General features: G+C 35.5%; 1 pseudogene; it reads right to left on the bottom strand.

Moving 5' to 3' along the window:
• Window positions 1-783: 783 nt before the first annotated feature.
• On the bottom strand, window positions 784-1,572 carry LOC110824371 (casein kinase 1-like protein 3 pseudogene; annotated as a pseudogene).
• Window positions 1,573-21,080: the final 19,508 nt, after the last annotated feature.

Genomic DNA, 21,080 nt, shown 5'->3' with positions numbered 1-21,080 from the left:
ATAGCTAACACAAAAGTTTTTCTGCGAAAATCACTCCAACTAAAGCTTGGAAGATAAAACTCCACTTGAGCCTTGGTATGGGTTACAAAGCTTTCTTAAAGCACTTGATTTTTTGTGTTTTATTCATGTTCCACTAGTTAAGCTTGAAAGACTATGACAAAAAGGAGACTATGACAAAAAGGCAATTGCAAGCATCATCATGGCTTATATTTCCTTTTTAAAAGCCTACAAAATTTATCGTCCATAAAAAGAAAATATTACAATCAATAGAGATGTATATTTCAATGAGGATGAGTAATGGGACTAGAAGAATCTACACCAAAACTAGTGGATCCTCATAAGATCTAAAAGAAAACATTCTTGAAGAACAAAGAACATATCAAAGGTAGAATGAGTTGGAAGATGAATCTCCTATCAAAAGGATGAGGCTACTTTTAGTCATCTATAATAGATATCATGTGGTAATATGTGAACCTCTTTGCCATGAAGAAGCACTTTAAGGACCTGAAATAAAAGCAAAAAAATAGAGGAAGAGTTGTCAATGATTCAAAAAAATAAAATCTAGGAGTTGGTTGGTAGGCTTAGAAACAAAAAAGTTATTGGAGTAAAATGGGTGTTAAAAACCAAACATGATATAAATAGGTCCATCAACATATATAAGTCCAAACTTGTAGTTAAAAGGGTATGCATAAAAATTTGGTGTTGATTATTCTGACACATTTGCTCCTATTGCTAGTTTAGATTCAGTAAAAATATAATATGGCTTCTATAATTTTGTGACTGCTAGTACTTGATTATAGTCCAATCAAAGATATAATCATATTCATATCCTTCATCGACAAACTTATATTGACATAATACAATCATGAAACAAGCACATCAAGAATTCATAATCAGATCAATGATCAAATGTCAATAAATGGCAATAATTGAAGTATGATGCAAACTCCATAGGATGTGATTTGCATATAACCTCAATAGAAGTCCATAATTTTTTCTCACAAATTTTGTTATATTTCTGCTTTTTTGTTGTAGCTTTAAGACCCTACCATGGAAGGCTTCTCTAAGAAAATAACCAAGTAAATATTCAAGTGATTTTAGATCGTTTCGATGACTTTGCTCAATTCTAGTTAAGTTCTTGTTTTCCCTGTATCAGATATAGTTGTTGGTTATGGTGTCCCAGTATTGTTTGGGGAGCTTCAAATCAAATATATATACCTAATTTGTTTTCCATCCAAGATCCGAAACCAACATTAGCATTATCTTCAGTGAGAATTGCCTCCCATAATACACAGATAAATCCTCGATACTTGGCCTAAGAACATCAAGGACATAGACATTATACTCCCAGTCCATGCCAAACCATTTTATTCTGGGAATTCCACTTCCTCCTTGAAGAATATTATATAACTTAACTTCCTATGGAAGTTGTGGATGCTTTGTTTTATTATTTTCAATCTTAACAGTGATGATCTTAAATGTATCGAAGTGCATAGCAAGAAAGATTTTACCTAAGGATCCACTGTCAATCTTGCAGCTGACCATATATTTATCATCGATGATGCATTCCATGTCCGAGATTGCCTAAAGAAATCATGAAAGAGGATCTTGGGTTTTCTACAACATATTTTTATTTATTTATTTTTTTAAAATGATAGATTGAAGAAAAAAAATGACTTTTAGCTATGGCTCTACTTTCTAATATACAACCAAGGAGACAGATATAATGGAACAACACACATGCACAAGCACAAAGCCTTTTAACTTAATTAGAAATTTACAAGGAAAATAATTTGATCTATTAATATTGAAGCATAATTATGTTTGCATAAATCATCAATGTTGGAGCTAACACGAAAAAATAATTATTCATAATTATTATAGGTAAATTATTGTTTGATATATGGTAAAAACTTAATGCTAAAAACTTAATGCAATAATTTAATTATAATGTCATTCTAGTAAACTTGTTCATGTAATAATCACCTATATAAATTTTTATGGTATCATCCACATTGATGTTTACTAATAACAACCGCATTCTAGTTTATATGAATTTAATAGTATACATATTATATTAATCACATAACAATAAATTGATAAATTTTGCTTAGTTTTGCTATAACTTTATCATTTTAATGTTTTTGGTTATTCAAATGAAAGCACAAAAAATGAAAAGTTGATTGTTATTATTGAAAATAATAGTTATATTATATTTAAAATGAGATAATTATAATAGTAGCTCTCATATATTATATTAAGTAATAGATAATATATTATATATGATTAATAGTACTTAATCCAAATGATTCTCTAGGCCAAAATATGAATTATTACAAGTAAATTTCTAATTTAGTTAATACGATTAAGATACACACTGATTGATGATATGAGATTTAAAATATTACTCATCTTGAACATAATATGATAGAAGTATATTTTACTATTCAGTAACTAGTAATTCTGGAGTTCTCATAGGCCATATTCTGTATTTCTTCTAGTTTTTGTAGCTGTAGTTTCCAATGCTCCCCAGCTTCCTCCATCTTCGTGTTACAAATCTTGATGCTCCAATATGCTTTATGCTTTAACTCAATGAGTAAATGACAAGATTTTCCAAAAATTAGGCAGTATGGAGACATTTTGATTAGCATTTTGAACGCTATTCAATAAGCCCATAAAGCACCATCGAGTTGTAGACTCTAGTCCTTTCTATTCGGGTTGACTGTTTTCACTAAGATGGACTTGACTTCCTGATTAGAGACTTCTACTTGTCTACTACCATGGGGTCATATGGTAAACTGCGAACAAGTGTTCATTTGGATTTGTGTTTATTTGGAAACTCATTACCTAACGGGGAGAGTTCCCCATTAATTGGCAGTTTGCTAAGGTGATCTACAACAAAATTCTTTGTCCCTTTTCTAGCACTTATCTCAAGGTCAAATTCTTGTAAAAGAAGTATCCATCATATTAACCTCGATTTTGCCTCTTTTTTCTTCAACAAGTATTTCAGTGCTATATGATCTGAGAATACAATCAGCCTTGTTCCCAACAAGTATTAACAAAATTTCTCTAAGGCAAACACAATAACGAGCAGCTCTTTCTCCGTGGTAGAATAGTTTATTTGGGCATTGTCAAGGGTGCGAGAGGCATAATAAAGTACATGCAGGTCTTTTCCTATTCTCTGCCCGAATATTGCACCCACTACTTAGTTGTTTGCATCACACATTATTTTAAATGGTAGGTCCCAATTTAGTGGTTACATGATGGGTGTTGTCACTAGTTTATCCCTAAGTGTTCTGAATGCTTCTATGTAAGGTTCATCAAAGACAAACTTGACATCTTTCTGAAGCAAACGACATAATGGTTGTGTGATCTTTGAGGTCATTAATGAGCCTTCTATAGAAACTCGCATGCTCAAGGAAGGAGCATACTTAGATGAGGCAGTGATTTAATAAAGTCCACCTTTACTTTATAAACTTTTATTCCTTTGGGAGACACCACATGTCCAAAATCAGCCCTTGATCCACTATGAAGTGGCATTTTTCATAATTGAGAACAAGGTTAGAGTCAAAACAATGCTTAAGCAACTTTGTGAAGTTCTCAAGGCATTCATCAAAGGAATCACCATAGATTGTGAAATCATCCATAAAAAATTCTCTATTTTTTTCACAAATTTAGAAAAGATATTAATGATGCACCTCTAGAAGGTGGCAGGTGCATTGCAAAGGGCAAATGGCATTCGTCGGTAGGCAAAAGTCCCAAAGGGGCATGTGAAGGTTGTCTTTTCTTGATCTTTAAGAGCAACCAGAATTTAGTAAAATCTAGAGTAGTCATCCAAACAACAGTAATGGGTTTTGCCAACAAGTCTCTCTAGCATCTGATCGGTAAAGGGCGATGAGAAATGGTCCTTTCTTGTTGAGGCATTCAGCTTGTGGTAGTCGATGCAGACCTTCCATCAATTTTTCACTCTTTCTAAAATCTTCTCCTTCTTTGTTCTCTACCATGGTGACAACAATTTTCTTTAGCACAACCTACATTGGGCTTACCCACTCTCTATTTGAGATTGGGTATATGACCCCAGCATCCAGCAGCTTTAAAACTTCTTTCTTCACGACTTCAATCATTGGTTAGTTCAAGCGCCTTTAAGTTTATCTACTTGGTTTACTACCGTCTTCTAGTAGGATCCTGTGTATGCAAGTGGAGAGTGAAATTCCCTTGATATTGTTTATTGTCCAACCTACATCTCCTTGTATTCTCGAAGTACCCTCACCAATTTTTCTTCTTCAGATTAGCTAAGTTTGTTGGAGGTTATCACCGAGAGGGTCTCTCCTTCACCTAGAACCTTTCTGAATTACTGTCTTCTGAACTAAATTGTTTTCCTTGTTCAAAGTGGCAGTTGGGAATACTCTCTGCCATTCGTTGATATAATCTAAATAACTTCATATGAAGGTCTGTAAATAGTGAAATTTAAACAGAGTCAAAATAATTGGAATAGTCAATACTGTCTAGCTGTCTGATCCTTGGTTAGATTGTATATTACTTTAAATGATTTATTTTTCAATAAATTTGATCATGCTGTTAAGGATAGATTGAAGGTTGCTATTTTTTTAAAAAAAGTAAGTTAAGATTTTACCATAAAATTTTCAGCAGTCACTACCATGTAGTATAGTGTTCAAATGGTAAATGTATTTTACTGATTGCAGTAATGAATTTTTAAAACATTAATACTATTGTTATAATGTTGTTTTTTCTTATTGAGTTTTATGCAACTCACCCCAATCCATTCCCCGAACATGACATTGATGAAGATGATCTACCTCTTGACCTACCCCTTGATGCTTGTTTGGATCCGTTCATGGATCCTTCAATTGTTGAGTGCACAAGTGTGCCTTGCTATAAAGGATAATATTTTTGTAAATTATAGAAGTAGCTTAAATGTCATTTTGTAAATATTTTGATAGCTAACTTCAATGCCTTAAATGTGTAATTATAATTTTTATAAGGGATGAATGTAACTTTTAGGTTTTGATTTAAATTTATTTGCAATTTGATTGTCTAGTGTATACCCGCTATGCACAAAAGAAAAGACAAAACAAAAACGGGCGGTTTTTCTATTTTCATCATAAAATAATTCTTCGATTATTTTTCCTCTTTGGATCATAATTTAATCAAAACTTTTTGAATTATCCTAATCTCCAATCTATGCTAAAATCTATCCTAATCTAATTCTTTGATTCTTCAACTTTGATGAAATCAAAGTAGTTACTTTCAGCTTATACTACTATACTAATAAATTAGTAATAAATTTTGATGAAATCGAATTGCATTCAAACCAATATTTCTTATTTTTGATTGATTTTGATTCTTGTAAAAAAAAATTGAAGTAGAAGGTCTTTTTTTCATTTTCATGAGTCAGCGCTTTTATGTTAATTCATATTGTACAATTCCTTTGTTTGTGGGATCATTTTCTCACAAGAGGAATGGAAAGAGTTATGGAATGGATTACTACCTATGCCTAGATCGCGTATAAATGGAAATTTTATTGATAAAACCTTTTCAATTGTGGCCAATATCTTATTACAAATAATTCTAACAACCTCGGGAGAAAAAGAGACATTTACTTATTACAGAGATGGTGCGATTTTTGACATCGCTACCCACCAAGTAGTGGGATGTCACATGAGGGGTAAAAAAACATAATATTTTATAAGACAAGATATTACAGAGTTCTTGGTCTGGAATGGTTGTGACTAGTTTGTGAAAAATGCAAGGGCTCCAAGGCATGAGGTCAATTAATAAATGGCACCTAAAAGGGAAAAATAAAAGGGTAAGGAGATTATTGCACATCCATGAGAGTTTCTAGAGCAGTGATATTATTATACTGTCAAGTGATGATATTTATGAGGAGGATGAAATAAAAGTTTAAATGGAAACTTATTGTTGATTACCAGAGAAGGTAACAAATTGATTAAATAAGTTGAATGCAACACAACAATTTGCCCAAAATATCGTGGGAAGATTAGCTTGAAATATTAGTGATATTGCTACATGCATGATATGCTGATATTTTCTTTCAACCTCACCATTTTGTTGTGGTCTATATAGGCAATAACACTGGTGTATTGCTCCTTTGGCAGCAAAAAATTCTGACATTTCGAACTCTTGGCTATTATTAGTGCGGACACGCTTTATTTTTGCATTGTGTTAAGTTTTCACATACGCAAAAATAAATCATTATAATTGTTCTCACTTTTCCTCTTTCTTTTATGGGGTACAACCATGTGTATCTACTCTTTTCATCAATAATGGTAAGAAGATAGTGATGTAAAGAAGGAATGGATAAAGGACCCCAAATTTCAATGTGAACAATATCAAAAGAGGTTTACTAATAGATTGGCATATAGGAAATGGAAGTCTTTTTTTTCTTGCCAAATGGAAAACATCACACATGAAGGCAATACAAGAAGAAACAAATTTATCAAGTTGATAAATTGATGAAAGGCTTAGTGTAAAAGGATGAACAAGATGATAGTGCCAAAGATTATGATAATTAACAATGCTAGTACAATAAGAAAAACTAGAGTTTGAAAGGGAACAATAAGAAGAATAATAATTAATGGCATTTATTCTTTATATTATACTTGTCCTAAGGTAATATAGCCATTTCCTCTCCTTAGCTAAACTAATTCTCTTTTGAGTGTAGCAATCCTAAATTAAGTGGTAATTATTGGAAAAGGGTTAGACAATAAGAAGAATCTGTTAACAATATGCTCACATATATCAAATTGAGGGAAAATTTTGGTGTATAGAGTGCATTATAAAAAGCAAAGGTGGGAGAGATATATACATCACCAACATGGGTAACAAGGACTGTTACAAAGTTAGGTAATGTTACAAATATGTTGTTTACTAGTCTACAAAACATATACATCTCATTTGTACTAACTACATGATCTATAGCACCTGAATCAATGATTCGTTTGTTTAATGTAATACTGAGAGGTAAAGAAAAGGAAATAGTACCTGGTGTTGGTGTAGCTTGAAAGCTGGCAGTAAGGGTATTCACCTGTTGACACAGTAGGGTACTGGAGGGATCGTTTTAACTCCTGAAACCTCAACCTAAATGCATGCAATATCAAAACTTAACTACTTAATTAAACCCTCCCTCCAATTGAATCTATAATTTTAAAAAGGAATGCAAAAACAAAAACAAAGGAAACAAAAATGAGGAAAAGAAAGATGCTACGAACTTATCCGATAAGTCAATCCCAACTCCCCAGCTCAATCAAGACTTCAAAAAGCTCTCCTAGCTTCGAAGAACTTAAAGAGAGAAAAAAATTAGCACAAAGCTAATTTAAAGAAAAATCTCAAAGCTTTAATTTATTAATTCTCAAATTGTTGTGTTTTTTACAGTGCTTGAGCTAAAGATTTTATATAGGCTTTTAATTTACTACTTCTAATTGTAATAGGATTTAGGATTCCTATCAAATTTCTAGGAATTAAATTAATTAAAAAACAACTACTTAAATAAATAAATAAATAAATCCTTATCCTTATCCTAAAATAATAATTAATTAATCCTGTAGATAAGGCCTAACATTAAAATATTAATAAAATGATTAATTAAATTCAAATATATAAAATAATCTAATAAAATATTAAAATACTAGTTTATCCTTATCCAAATCTTGATCTCTCTTGGACTTTGCTTTTGGGTAGAAATCTTCTTCCAAATTAATCATGAAAAACACATGTGGAAGTTGTAGAAGAGAGAAAAGTCCTTTTTGTATTCAACTTGTCCTTGAATTATCTTTATGATGAAATTTTTTCTCTAGTTATAAAAAGGACAAAAACATGTAACAAAATAAGGGAAATAATTCCCTTCTCAGATTTCACCTCTTCCTGTGCGAATAAGGTTCTTCTTTGAATTAGGATTATTGTTTGGTAATCTTTCTTTTAGGATTCTTCTTCTCAATTTTCCTCCTTCGTTCTTGCTTCCATTATCCAATAATTTAAGTTCTAAAAGAACTTCAGCACTTGGGTTTTCTAGAAAAGAGGAGTCATAGTTGGATGAGATCTCCTCATGCCGTAAATTCCCTTCCTCATGTATGAGGGAATTTTTGTGTCTGCAGGATTCCTTTTCTTCATGGACACCCGACTACAAATATGAGTGTGCTGCGACACCAACACAGCACGTGCTAATCGTGGGCCTCCATACCCAAATGTCGTTAACCCCCTCTCAAGTTCTGCCAGAAATGAGCTTTCATCCTTCTCTAGAGATTTTGTAAGTCTATGGGTTTTTTTGTCGACCTCATTCCCACTCTTTTGTGTATCCTCATTTAGGAAAGTAAATAAAAGGTTTGATACTTTCCTATTTGGAATGATCCCATTTAGGAAACTGGAGGAATTTGGAACTACTTTCTTGTTTGGGATGGGACCTGTGTGGGTCTTTATGGAACTTTCCTTTCTCCCCCGCTGACTCTACTTACGCGTGTTTGCACTTACATGTTGTGTAGTGTGCACATGCATGCCCATTCATCCATATGGCTGCAGACTCGCGGGTAATTGCTCTGTAGGAGTCCTTATTTCTACAGGATTCCTCCTTGATGCAGGTTGGCATCTTTGTCACCAAATTTGAGCTATCCAATATCACATCACCTACAATACTATATTTCTAGTTGATGTAGGTGTTTGAGGCTAGATTAAGGCTAATAATTTTTTATATTGGTCTTTTATGAATGAAAAAGACAAGTCTTATGAGTTATGGCCCTTACTTCACAATCTGTTTCCACTGTGTGAGTGCTTTTTTTATTAATATCAAACACATTTCTCTATCTCGATTTGTTATTTAGAGGATATCCATGTTTTTTTATAACATTTGTCCACTGTGTGACTAACAAATCAGCAGTGAGTACAAATGGACCATTTATTGTTGGTTCTAGTATTCTTAAATCTCCTGGATTGTAATTATTCACTGGCTTTTATAGTGTTTCAGAAATTTTATTTGTGTAAATAATGCTTAACTCATATTGTCATGCATATACTCTAGTATTGAGGTTGTACTTATGTTGAATCACCAAGGTAAACACCTTTTTTAAAGGTTACAATGGTTCCATATGTAGTATTTATGGTTTAATAATGCTAAAGGACTCATTCAGTCCTTTTAGAAATTTTATAATTCTTTTTTCTTCATAATATCTTCTACTTACATGTCGTAAATGACATTCATAAGTTGGCCACAGGTTGGATAACTTGTCCCATAAAATCTTCAGTTGAGTGAAGTATTACCTGAATTTTTTCCTTGTCTTAAAAAATTAATTTCTTCATACAATTCTAAAACTCCAACCAAATCCCCTTACGCGAATTGGTGACAAAGATCCTTCGAATGATCCTTAGCAGAATCAATTCATATTACGCTTTGAGATATTGAAGGAGATACGAACCCCAAGATCTAGGACAGGATGAGAGTATTAAATTTCTTCCATGCTCTATATAAAGGATCGTTCTTATTTTAAACAAGAATCGATCCATCTATGAAACTCTCCCTATTCTCAAAAGTTGATGGGTGCCGAATCTACCAAAAATAAATTCTTATTTTGACCAACAACACAAAATTTTAGTAGTGGAAAATAGGGTCAATTCCTCAGGGAACCGAGAATTGCTTTTCTCTTATGTAACCAGTTGGACATAATTAAAATAGGGAGGTTTTCTTCTTTTGTGTCGAATAGTTGAAAGGAAATATTTAACAAAGATAAATCCTAACTTAAAAAATTAAAAAATGCTTGGAAGTAAATAGAGATGAATCAAATATGCAAGTATTCCCAATTAAAGAAGTAGCTAATTTCCAGTCATGTATTGATCATTGATGCAATAATTATTTTTATTAAAGTGTAGCAAACTAGTTCTAGTTGTCAAAAATGTTTTGAAAACCAATCCTTCCTTAATCTTACACTAGCCAAGAAATGTTTGTTGATTGATTCTCATTGATCAAACAATCCCAAAAAGGTCCCTAGAATTTAATTTATCAATGGTCTTGAGAGCCAGAAGAACTTGATTCAGGTTACCGAATTCAGTCGTGTGAACTGATCAACTAAATTGCTTACCCCTTTAGTCCAGGACTAATTGCCACTAGGTACCAAAATAGCTCAAACAATTATGGATTTGGGATGCTCGAATAGTTGTATGTTGTTGTGTCACACACCTAATGGGCCCTGTTTAAACGGTTAACAAACAATAATAATATATGTGCAGAGAAAGAAACAAATACTTGAACTTAAATAAAACCAAAATTAAACCAATTTGATCTCATAATACAAACTGGAGTTCACTAAATTCATAACTGGGAAAAGAAAAGTTATCAGCCACTCATGGTAGGTCTAATACAAAACAAAGTTGTTGAATACTGAAAAGAGGAAGTAGAAGAAGAAAAATGCAAAAAGTTTGCAGGTTTATAGTGCGTGGCTTGAGGAAGAAGATGCCCTATTTTTTGCCTTCAGTCTTCTTTTATAGCTTAAAAGGATTAGGGTTTCCTTTTTATTTAGATCAGAATCCTTCCCAATATTTTAGCATTCTACTTGCTTTCCAAAATCATCTTCCCCATGATTTTTGGTTATCAATCCCAATTACAACAAAATTTTCTTTTAAATCTCAAAAATGCGCCTTTTTCCAAATCAGTTGCTGCACATGACTTAAGCATTGGTCAAGGGTTAGTCGAGTGTAATTATGGTTGTCCTCTTGTTAACTTAGTGTTAACTGTGCCCAAAGGTTGATTGTGCTATTCCATTTTTGATGGGATGTAAGCCTTGGTCAAGGCTTATTTGAGTATACCCAAAATTTGTGATCCTACTGATGCCTGAGCCTTGGCTGAGGCTTGAGTGTACAAGAACTAGAGTCTGCTACTGTTTACTGAGTCTAAACCTTGGCCAAGGCTTATTCCCAATATGACAGCTTCTTCATGAAATTTTCCCCCCTTTTATGTTGCTTTCTTGATTTTGACCCATCTTCTGTCCTACATTAAAATGAATGGAATAGCTTAAATCATATAGCAATTATTCTGATTAAGTATTCAAAAGTGAATAATAAAGATGTTGTTTTTACGCATTATTAAAAATTAATGTTGACTTCATCCAATGAGACCATAAGTGATAGTTTTTACCTATAAGAATAGTAGTCGTGAGTTAAAGCATTGGATTCTCATTCAAATGAAGGTAATATGGATTCGACATAAATTCTTCATGATTTGACAACTCTGAAGTCGAAAAATCATCCATGATCGTTGGACGATTAATAAATAGATGCTAGGGTTTCAAAATAATTTTACGATCAAAGATTACAACAAAATTTTGTCATCTCTGATATTATGTCAAATTATGTGGAAATATTGAACTAGAAATGACTAAAAATCAAGAAGAATTGAGAGTAATCAAGTAGAAGAGCACTACTCAGAAAGTTCGTTAAAGACTGAGAGAGGACAGAATGAGCTTGTGAAATAAACTAGAAAATGATGTATTATAATAATAAATGTTGAAATTAGGTATTTATACACATTTAATTTAGGATTATTTACAAATATAGCCCCAAATTTCTAGGATTTAGAAATAACTCCCCAGCTATTATTCTAATACTTTCAATCCCACAAACCCAAACTAACACATTTAAAAATAATAATTTATTTTAGCCAAAAATAATTTTAATCAAAACCAAACCCATTTAAAGCCCAAGATAAGAACACATTACATTTTATCCATAATTGGAATTGGGAATCTCAATAATTAACAACTTTCGTTTATTTTTTCAGGAATAGAAATAAATGTCTTAAAAGAAAAATGTTGTAACACCTCCCCTATCACTGTGCTAAAATGATTTGGAAACTCTATTCATTCAGTCCTTTGGTCACCTTAAATTAAAATTAATTTACTCTGTTATCGAGATTCATAATTTTAATCTTTTATTTTTAATATTTTATTTATTTTATTTTATTTCAAAAGAAAAATTTAGAAAAAAATTAGAAAACGGCGAAACTTGAGAAAACCTAATCGCGAGAAAAATCACGCGAGAAAATGGTCGACCATGCGAGTGCTGGGCACTGTGCGCGTGCACATGCTCGCACTGCGCGCACGTCCCCTCCGCTCACATGCACGTACAGGATGTGCGCACATTGCGCATGGCCCATCCGCACGCAAGTCCTATCGCGCGGAGGCGGCCCGTCCGCACGTCACTTTGCGCACAGACTGGTGTCGCACACTGTGCGTGCGACATCCGTGCAACGGACCTTCGCGGACAGGCACTATGCGCCTGGGCTCTGCGCACATGGCAACAGGTTTATACATTAGCAGGCTAGCCTGCAGTGTGCTAGCCGAACTTTGCCACCTTGGGGTATCTACTTTCCCCTCCCCTATCTGGTCTGAAAAGACGTAAGAGGACCGCTCTCAGTGGATGATAGCATGCCCTCTGACAAGTGTGGTATCACACTATCTATAGGGGCCACCCATGGCTAAGTAACGTCGTGACTATAGACTATCTGTTATGACCACTATGGTTGGTACGGTTGTGGTCATACATCGTACCATGGTTTGGCCAGCCGGAAGTGGGTCTGAGCAAATTGTCGTATCTGTATCTAATTTGGTCATTCTACTTGGGCAGTTAGAAATCTGTATTTATATCTACCCTCAAAGATGGAATTTTGTAACCATTTCGCGAAGCGTGACACGAAAAATCTTTGCATTTCATTATTTATTTGATTTTCTCTATTATTTGGGATGATATATGTATATTTGATTTTCTGTGCTAACGTACTATTTTGATACTCAAATAAATATTTTAACTAATGATGAGTTAGGTAAATGAGGAAGCTGAACAGTAAGAAAAATAATAAACTTCTGAAAGCTTACGATGTTAATTTAGTACTATTTTCCTTACTGAGCATATGAAACTCACCCTTTCCACCACCCCCCCATATGAGGAAGAAAATGAGGAACCGCAAGCAGACCTACCCTTGGATGTCTATGAGGATCTCATGGATCACAAGTCTGATTGCATGTCTGTTTTCGCACTCTGATGAATTCTAGTAACCTAGTGAAAGAAGTTACCCTTATGTTTTGTATTTTCTAACCCCTTCTAGCCTCAGTGATGTATGTATTTGGAACATTATATATATATATATCTATAAGGTATTTATTAAGGTTTGATTCTACAGCATAAACATTATCATGCATCCGTTATTCTCAATCTTTATCTGACACCCATTTGTCTTAATTGGCACCTCGGATGTCACAGGTGGTATTAGAGCAGAATGTCGTGGAATAAATCCTTTACACTGAGGCCTGGCATAGATAAACTTTTTAAAATGCCTAGGAAATATAAATGTCCTCCTTTCAAAGATTAAAACTCCAACTCATGCCTCTTTTTCTTTTATAGGAATGATGCAGTGAAGACCATCTGTAGAACATACTGAACGACCTGAAGTCCCGGATCATCCGACTAGGGCTGAATTTGCAGAAATTTTCTGAGCTATTTAGGATTAACTCCAGTCATGGGACAAAACCAGGCCAACCCTTATCCACCGCCTACCCTTGAGTTCTGAAACACAGATCAGTCTATCTCCTATAATATAGCAAAGTTTAGGAAACTTAACCCCCCACACTTTGAAGATGGCTCTAATCCTTTGGTAACTGAAGCCTGAATCCTCGAAATATAAAAGCTCTTCTTTGTATTAGACCTGACCGAAGAACAAAAAGTCCCTCTTGCAACCTTTATGTTAAATAGTGAAGTCGAACACTAGTGGCGACTTAATAAAGAAGTCCTGCCTACCTCTACTACCTGGGAAGTTTTCATGGATGCTTTCTTTGATAACTTCTTCCTTGCTTATGTTTGAGAAAAGAAAGAGGAGGAATTCCAGGACCTTTGCCAAGGAAGCTTGTCTGTAACTCAATATGCAGCCCGAGTTGTTCAACTGTCTAGGTTTACCCTTTTAATGGTCACCCCCAAAGCTAAAAAGTTAAGAAATTTTTCAAGGCCTTTCATGCCAACATTTATGATTGGGTTGCGATGCTTGAGACCTAGCTCATATGTAAAGGTGCTTGAACATGCCCAGTTGGCAGAAGATCTTATCTCGGCTAAGCACCAACACTTTGCTCGAATTCAAGCCCAACAATAGCCCAATATCTTAGAAAGAGATTGTCTGACCCAGTAAGTAACCCCCAAACAAACGAACCAGAATTTCCCTTCCTCCTGCCTTTTCCCCACCTACAACCCCACCTACCCGAACTAACCAACCTTGTCAACATTGTGGTTGCTTGTATGGTGACCTACCATGTCGGCATATCAATCACGCCTGCTATTGGTGCGGAAGCACCCAACACTTTATAAAAGACTACTTTCAGCGACCGAAGGATGTAGCCCAACCCATAACACAAGGTCAAATGTACCATTTAGATGAAATTGAAGTTCTTCCAGCTCCTGTTCTCATCCACATATGGTTTCTATTCATAATATTCCTACCAAGGCTTTGATTGATATTGGTGTAACTCATTCTTTTATTTCCTATGCATTTGTTGATAACCTAAAATTGAGACTGAAAGCTTTAAGAAAAACACTAGTAGTGAAAACTTCTTCTAAGGGACTATTATAGGCTCATTATGTATATAAGGACTGTAGGATAAAAACTCCAGGATAAAAATATGTGTAAACTTGATACTATTAGATTTTGTAGGATTTGATGTAATATTAGGAATGGATTAGTTTGAAAAATATAGAGATATAATAGACTGTGAAAGTAAAATGGTGACTTTACGATCCCCAAAAAATAAATAAAAGTTGTTATCATTTTTTTTTACAATTGAATAAACAAGAATATGGACGCTGACCCTGTTGTGTGTTCCATACCCATTGTTTGCAAATTTCCTGATGTTTTTTCCATCGAACTCCCTTATCTACCTCCCCCACGTGAGGTAGAGTTCTTGATTGAATAAATTCCTGGAACCCAAAGGATTTTGAAGCCCCCGTACCGCATGAGTCACACTGAGCTAATAAAGCTGGAACATCAGCTTTCTGATCTTATCACCTGGAAATTCATTCGCCCTAGCCATTCTCCTTGGGGTGCTTGAGTGTTGTTCGTAAAAAATAAATGGTACCCACGACTCTATGTGGACTGTAGGGAACTCAATCGAGTGACCATTAAACGCAAGTACCCCTTACCCTGGATTGATGATCTCTTCGATCAACTACAAGTAGCTAAGGTCTTCTCTAAGATCGATCTCAAAAACAGGTGCCACCAGTTGAGAGTGAAGGAAAAAGATATTTCAAAAATTACCTTTTGACGTAGATATGGATTGTACGAGTTTAGGGTGATTCCATTCAGATTAACCAATGCCCTAGCAGCTTTCATGGACCTAATGAATCGAGTTTTTTGACACACACTAGATCCATACGTCATCGTCTTTATTGATGACATTCTAGTGTATTCCAAAAGCCATGGGGAACATATTGTGCATTTGGTTTAAGTAATGGAGACCCTCTGCCAAAATCAACTATATGCGAAACTAAACAAGTGCTCCTTTTGGTTGGATCAAGTTTCTCTTTTTAGTCATGTAATCTCAAGTGAAGAAGTTTATGTAAACCCATCTAAGGTGAAATTAGTGACAAGCTAGAGTCCGGCCACCAATATGGCCGAGGTATGTAGTTTCCTTAGTTTAGCAGACTACTACCGATGATTTATTGACAAATTCGCCAAGATTGCTGCCCCCATGACTCGACTCACCAAAAAGGGTGTACCCTTCGTTTGGAATTATGCATGGAGTGAAACCTTTATATAACTGAAGCACCGTCTCACCTCTGCCTCTGTGTTGATCCTCCCGAACAATGAGGGGAGATTCCAAGTTTACTATGATGCATCTCATATTGGTTTGGGGTGTGTCTTGAAGCAGCATGGCAAAGTAGTCACCTTTGGATCCCGACAGCTCAAAGTTCATGAGCAGAACTACCTATCCACGACTTGGAGCTGACAGCCACTATCTTTGCCCTAAAGTTATGACGGCATTACCTGTATGGCTAGACTTTCAAAATCTATACTGACCATAATAAACTCAAATATATCTTTTCGCAAAAGGAGTTAAACATGAGGCAAAGACGTTAGATGGATCTTCTGAAGGATTATTATTGTCAGATCATTTATCACCCAAGGAGAGGGAATATAGTCGTTGATGCCCTAAGTCGACGAGAGCTTGTTGTACTAGCCCAAACCATGGCCTCTAATTGGAAGATGATGGACACTGTACAATCACTCTGCTTTAGCTATTATGGTAAAGACACCTACCGAGCCCTGATCCGAGCCCTATCGGATCTCTTTATGAAGATCTCAAAAGCACAGGCCACGGACCCAGAACTCATCAAGAGCCTGGGTAAGTTTACTCAGACGAACTTCCTTATTTTAGGATCTCTTATGACGGATTGTTTAAATTTCATAACCGAATTTGGGTCCCCGATATAATACGCACAAATGTACTCAAAATTGCCCATACTTCTAAGTTATCTATCCATTCCGAAAATACCAAGATGTACTAGGACCTGAAGCGATAATATTAGTGGCTATGAATGAAGAAGGATATAGTTGACTACGTCTTCTGATGCCTTACTTGTCAATGGATAAAGGCAGAACATCATAGACCCGGTGGCTTACTACATGGTCTTCTGATTCCTGAATGGAAATGGGAGCACATAACTATGAATTTTGTCATCGGATTGCCCTGGACCTATTCTAGTCGAAATACCATTTAGGTCATCATAGATAGGCAGACCAAGACTGCCCATTTCCTGCCTATTTGAACCACAAACTCCACTAGTAAGTTATCCCGCCTATATATGGATGAGATTGTTCGACTCTATGGAGTTCCCTCGTCCATTCTATCTGACCACAACCCCCGGTTCACCTCTCATTTTTGGGATAGCTTCCAAGAAGCCTTAGGGTCTGGGTTGTACTTCAACATTGCTTATCATCCCCAGACGGATGGTCAGTCTGTGCATACAATCCAGACATTAGAAGATATGTTACATGCTTGTGTTCTTAACTTTGGTGATAACTGGTATGAGTATCTTCCTTTTTACGAATTCGCTTATAATAATAGTTACCATTTTAGCATCGGTATGGCCCCGTATGAATCTTTGTATGAAATGCCTTGTAGTTCCCCTACTTACTGGAGTGAAGTCGGGAACCAGCATGACTTAGGACTAGACCTCATTCAAAAGACCATTGAGAAAGTCATAATCATCCGAAAGAACTTGGCAACTGTCCAGAGCCATCAAAATAGCTACACTGATAATCGTAGGCAACCCTTGGAGTTTGCCGTAGGAGATCAGGTTTTCCTAAAAGTCTATCCCTACAAAGGCAAGATGTGGTTTGGAAAGAAAGGGAAGTTGAGCCCTTGATATGTGGGAAATTTTCTGATCGTAGAGCGTATTGGATCGGTGGCTTACTGCCTCACTCTATCTCAGGAGTTTGTAGGTTTACATGATGTCTTTCATATCTCGATGCTCAAGAAATACCACCCTGATCCTTCTCATGTTATTCCTCATGATGAGGTACAGGTATAGGTCGATATGACCTATGAGAAGGTTCCTGTGAAAATTCTCAGGTGGACTGATAAGCCCTTACGTAATAAGCCGATTACCATGGTGAAGGTACATTGGTAGCATCACACCCTAAAAGAATCGACATGGAAGTTAAATGACGAAATGTAGAAGAAGTATCCAGACCTATTCGAGAAAAATTTGGGGACCAAATTCTTTTAGGTGGGAGGGATGTAACACCCCGCCAATCACTGTGTTAAAATAATTTAGAAACTCTATTCATTCGAGCCTTTGGCTGCCTTAAATTTAAATTAATTTACTATGTTCTCGAAATCCGTGATTTTAATATATTTTTATTTTTAATATTTTAATAATTTAATTTTATTTTAAATTATTTTATTTTATTTCAAAATAAAAATTTAGAAAAAAAACTGAAAAACGGCAAAACGGGAGAAAACTACTCGCAGAAAAAATCTCTTAAGAAAACGGTTGCCTACGCGGGTGCTGAACACTTTACGCATGCACATGCATGCCCAGTGGCCACAGGGCGAGTACACAGCGCGCAATTCGCATGCTAGCACGAACGGGATGTGGGCACAGTGCTCACTTCCCCTTCGCACGCACGGGGGAGGGGTCAGGACCTTCGCGCGCATCCTATTGCGTGTAGACGGGCCGTCCGCGCGTCACTTTGTGCACGGACTGGTACCGCACACTGTATGCGCACCTTCCGCGCAGTAGTCTTGCACGAACAGGCCCTTTGTGTAGGGGAATTGAGCGCAGCAGGCCTGCGCATGCAGTGCCTAGTGCGCCTAGGCCCTGTGCGCCTAAAAGCTAGCCTGTAGCGCGTCGGTCAGACTCTGTGACCTCGGGTAGTGCTCTACCGCTGCCTTGGGCAGCACACCACCGCTGTCGGTGGAGGAAAATTTCCTCCCTTGTTTTTTCATGCCAAGAATCTTTTTCTCCTCTCTTTATCAAATTTTTCCACTTGCCGCAAATCTAACAAGTTTAAAATTCTATTAATTTCCCTCTCCCTTCATTTCCTCTCCACACTTCCATTTCTTCTATTTTGCAAAGATTTAAAGAGAGAGAGTAAATTAGTGAGAGAAGAAAAGAAAGAAAGTAAAAACAGTGAAGAAGAAAATATTGAGGTTTTGGTAAGAAATTTAGTATTACTTTCTATGTCTTAAAGAGTATTTTTAGATAAATAAATTTAATATGATAGTTATTTTACATGTTTTGCATGCCTTTATATTCAAATGAGTTGAATTTTTCTGATTTTCAAGCATGTTGTGTGATTTACTGACACTTGATGAATTTGCATGTACTAAATGTAATATGTAGTCCATGATAACAAAAGTAAAATAAAAGAAAAAGAAAAAGAAAAAAGTGGAATGAAGCCTATATGGTCCGAAGTGTATCTGTATTGACATGCAAATTGCATCAAGTGTCTCATTAGGCTTTTTATCTCTGAGGGGTATCTGTTTCCTTTGCCCTTTAGGGTATCTGTTTTCCCCTCCCCTATCTGGTCTGAAAAGACATAAGAGAACTGCTCCCAATGGATGACAGCGTGACTATAGACTATCTGTTAGGACAACTATGGTTGGTACGGCCGTGGTCATACATCGTACCATAGTTTGGCCAGCCGGAAGTGGGTCTAAGCAAATTGTCGTATTTGTATCTGATCTGGTAATTCTACTTGAGCAGTTGGAAATCTATATCTTTATTTACCCTCAGAGATGAAAGTTTGTAACCACTTCGTGAAGCATGACACGAAAAATCTTTGCATTTCATGATTTATTTGATTTTCTCTATTATTTGGCATGATTTATGTATATTTGATTTTCTGCGCTAACGTACTATTTTGATATTCAAATAAATATTTTTCTAATGACGAATTAGGTAAACGAGGAAGCTGAACGGTAAGAAAAATAATAAACTTTTAAAATCTTACAATGTTAATTTAATATTATTTTCCTTACTGAGCATATAGAACTCACTCTTTCCACCCCCCATATGAGGAAGAAAATAAGGAACCGCAGGCAGACCTACCCTTGGAAGTCTATGAGGATCCCATGGATTCACAAGTTTGAGTGTATGTCTATTTTCACACTCTAATGAATTCCAGTAGCCTAGTGAAAAAAGTGGTCCTTATGTTTTGTATTTTGTAGCCCTTTTATCCTCAGTGATGTATGTATTTGAAACATTATATATATATATATATGTCTGTAAGAGATTTGTTAAGTTTTGATTCTGCTACATAAATATTATTATGCACTCCTTATTCTGAATTTATATCTGATACCCATTTGCCATAATTCACACTTGGGATGACCCAGATGTCCTATAATGACAATATATGTTGCTTAATTAGTTAGATGATTTTTAACATCTTGTGTTCTTAATTATAAACCATGCTTTCAAGGAGATTACAACACATTTTATTTCATTACATCTAGAAAGAATCTTGGTCAGGTGATTGTGGGCATAGAAAGTAAAAGTTATGTACTAGTAGCGAAGACCTTGCGGCAGAGAGGACAGGTGTTGTTGTTGATGCAGGAGGGTATGGGAAGGATCGAATCAACTCCTATAACCTTGACAAAGCATGTAATATAGAGACTTAACTATTTAATTAACCCCTCCCTCTACTTGAATCTACAACCAAGAATATGGAATGCAAAAACAAGAACTAGGGAAACAAAGATGAGGGAAAGAAAGATGGCACGGACTTACCCGATAAATAAATCTCAGTTCTTCAGCTTCACAAAACTTCATAAAGCTCCCTAGCTTTGAAGAACTTGAAGAGGCTAAAGAAATTAACAAAGCTAATTCTTGAAGAAAACAAAAGCTTCAAATTTTATTCTTCTCAATGTGTGTTTACAACCTAGGGTAAAGACCTTTATATAGATTTTTCCTAGGATAATTCTAAACTAATATAAAAACTTTAAAGATAAAATTCTATTTTAAAATAAATAATAAAATAATGATCTATCACAATCCTAATATAACAAAAATAATTAATTAATCCTATAAGATAGATTTATATTAAAATGATAGTAATAAATTAATAAAATAATTACAAAATTATCTAACGTAAAGTTTGGATATAAAGCACATGGAAATTATGCAATTCAAAAAAGATTCCTTGTGCAAGAGGAAGAAAGAAGAAAAGAGTCCAAAAAAAAACTCACAAAAGGGAGCTATTATACGGGCAATGTGTTGGCCACGCAAGGGCTCCGAGCGTGGGTAACGTAAATGGGTCAACTTTGCAGATCCACGTGTAGGGTTGGGCTGTATACGTGCTAGGTGTAGGTGTACAGGCGAGTCCACTGAGTCCGCATGCGTGCAAGCCTTATTAGGCCATGTGAGTGGATCTAGTCCTTAGCCAAATTCTACGTAGGCATTGGCCTACTTATTTCTTGGGCTTTGATATGCACACATGCATGCTGGGTGCGTGGGCTACTATCTGTATGAATGCTTGGTGCATGTTGGGCATGTGGAGCTGGCTATCCGTACATGCA

Source organism: Carica papaya, chromosome 6 (genome assembly GCF_054855325.1).
Source record: "Carica papaya isolate Zhongbai chromosome 6, ASM5485532v1, whole genome shotgun sequence".
Lineage (NCBI taxonomy): Eukaryota > Viridiplantae > Streptophyta > Magnoliopsida > Brassicales > Caricaceae > Carica > Carica papaya.
Note: the sequence above shows the minus strand (reverse complement) of the source record. Positions and strands in the feature narration are given on the sequence as shown.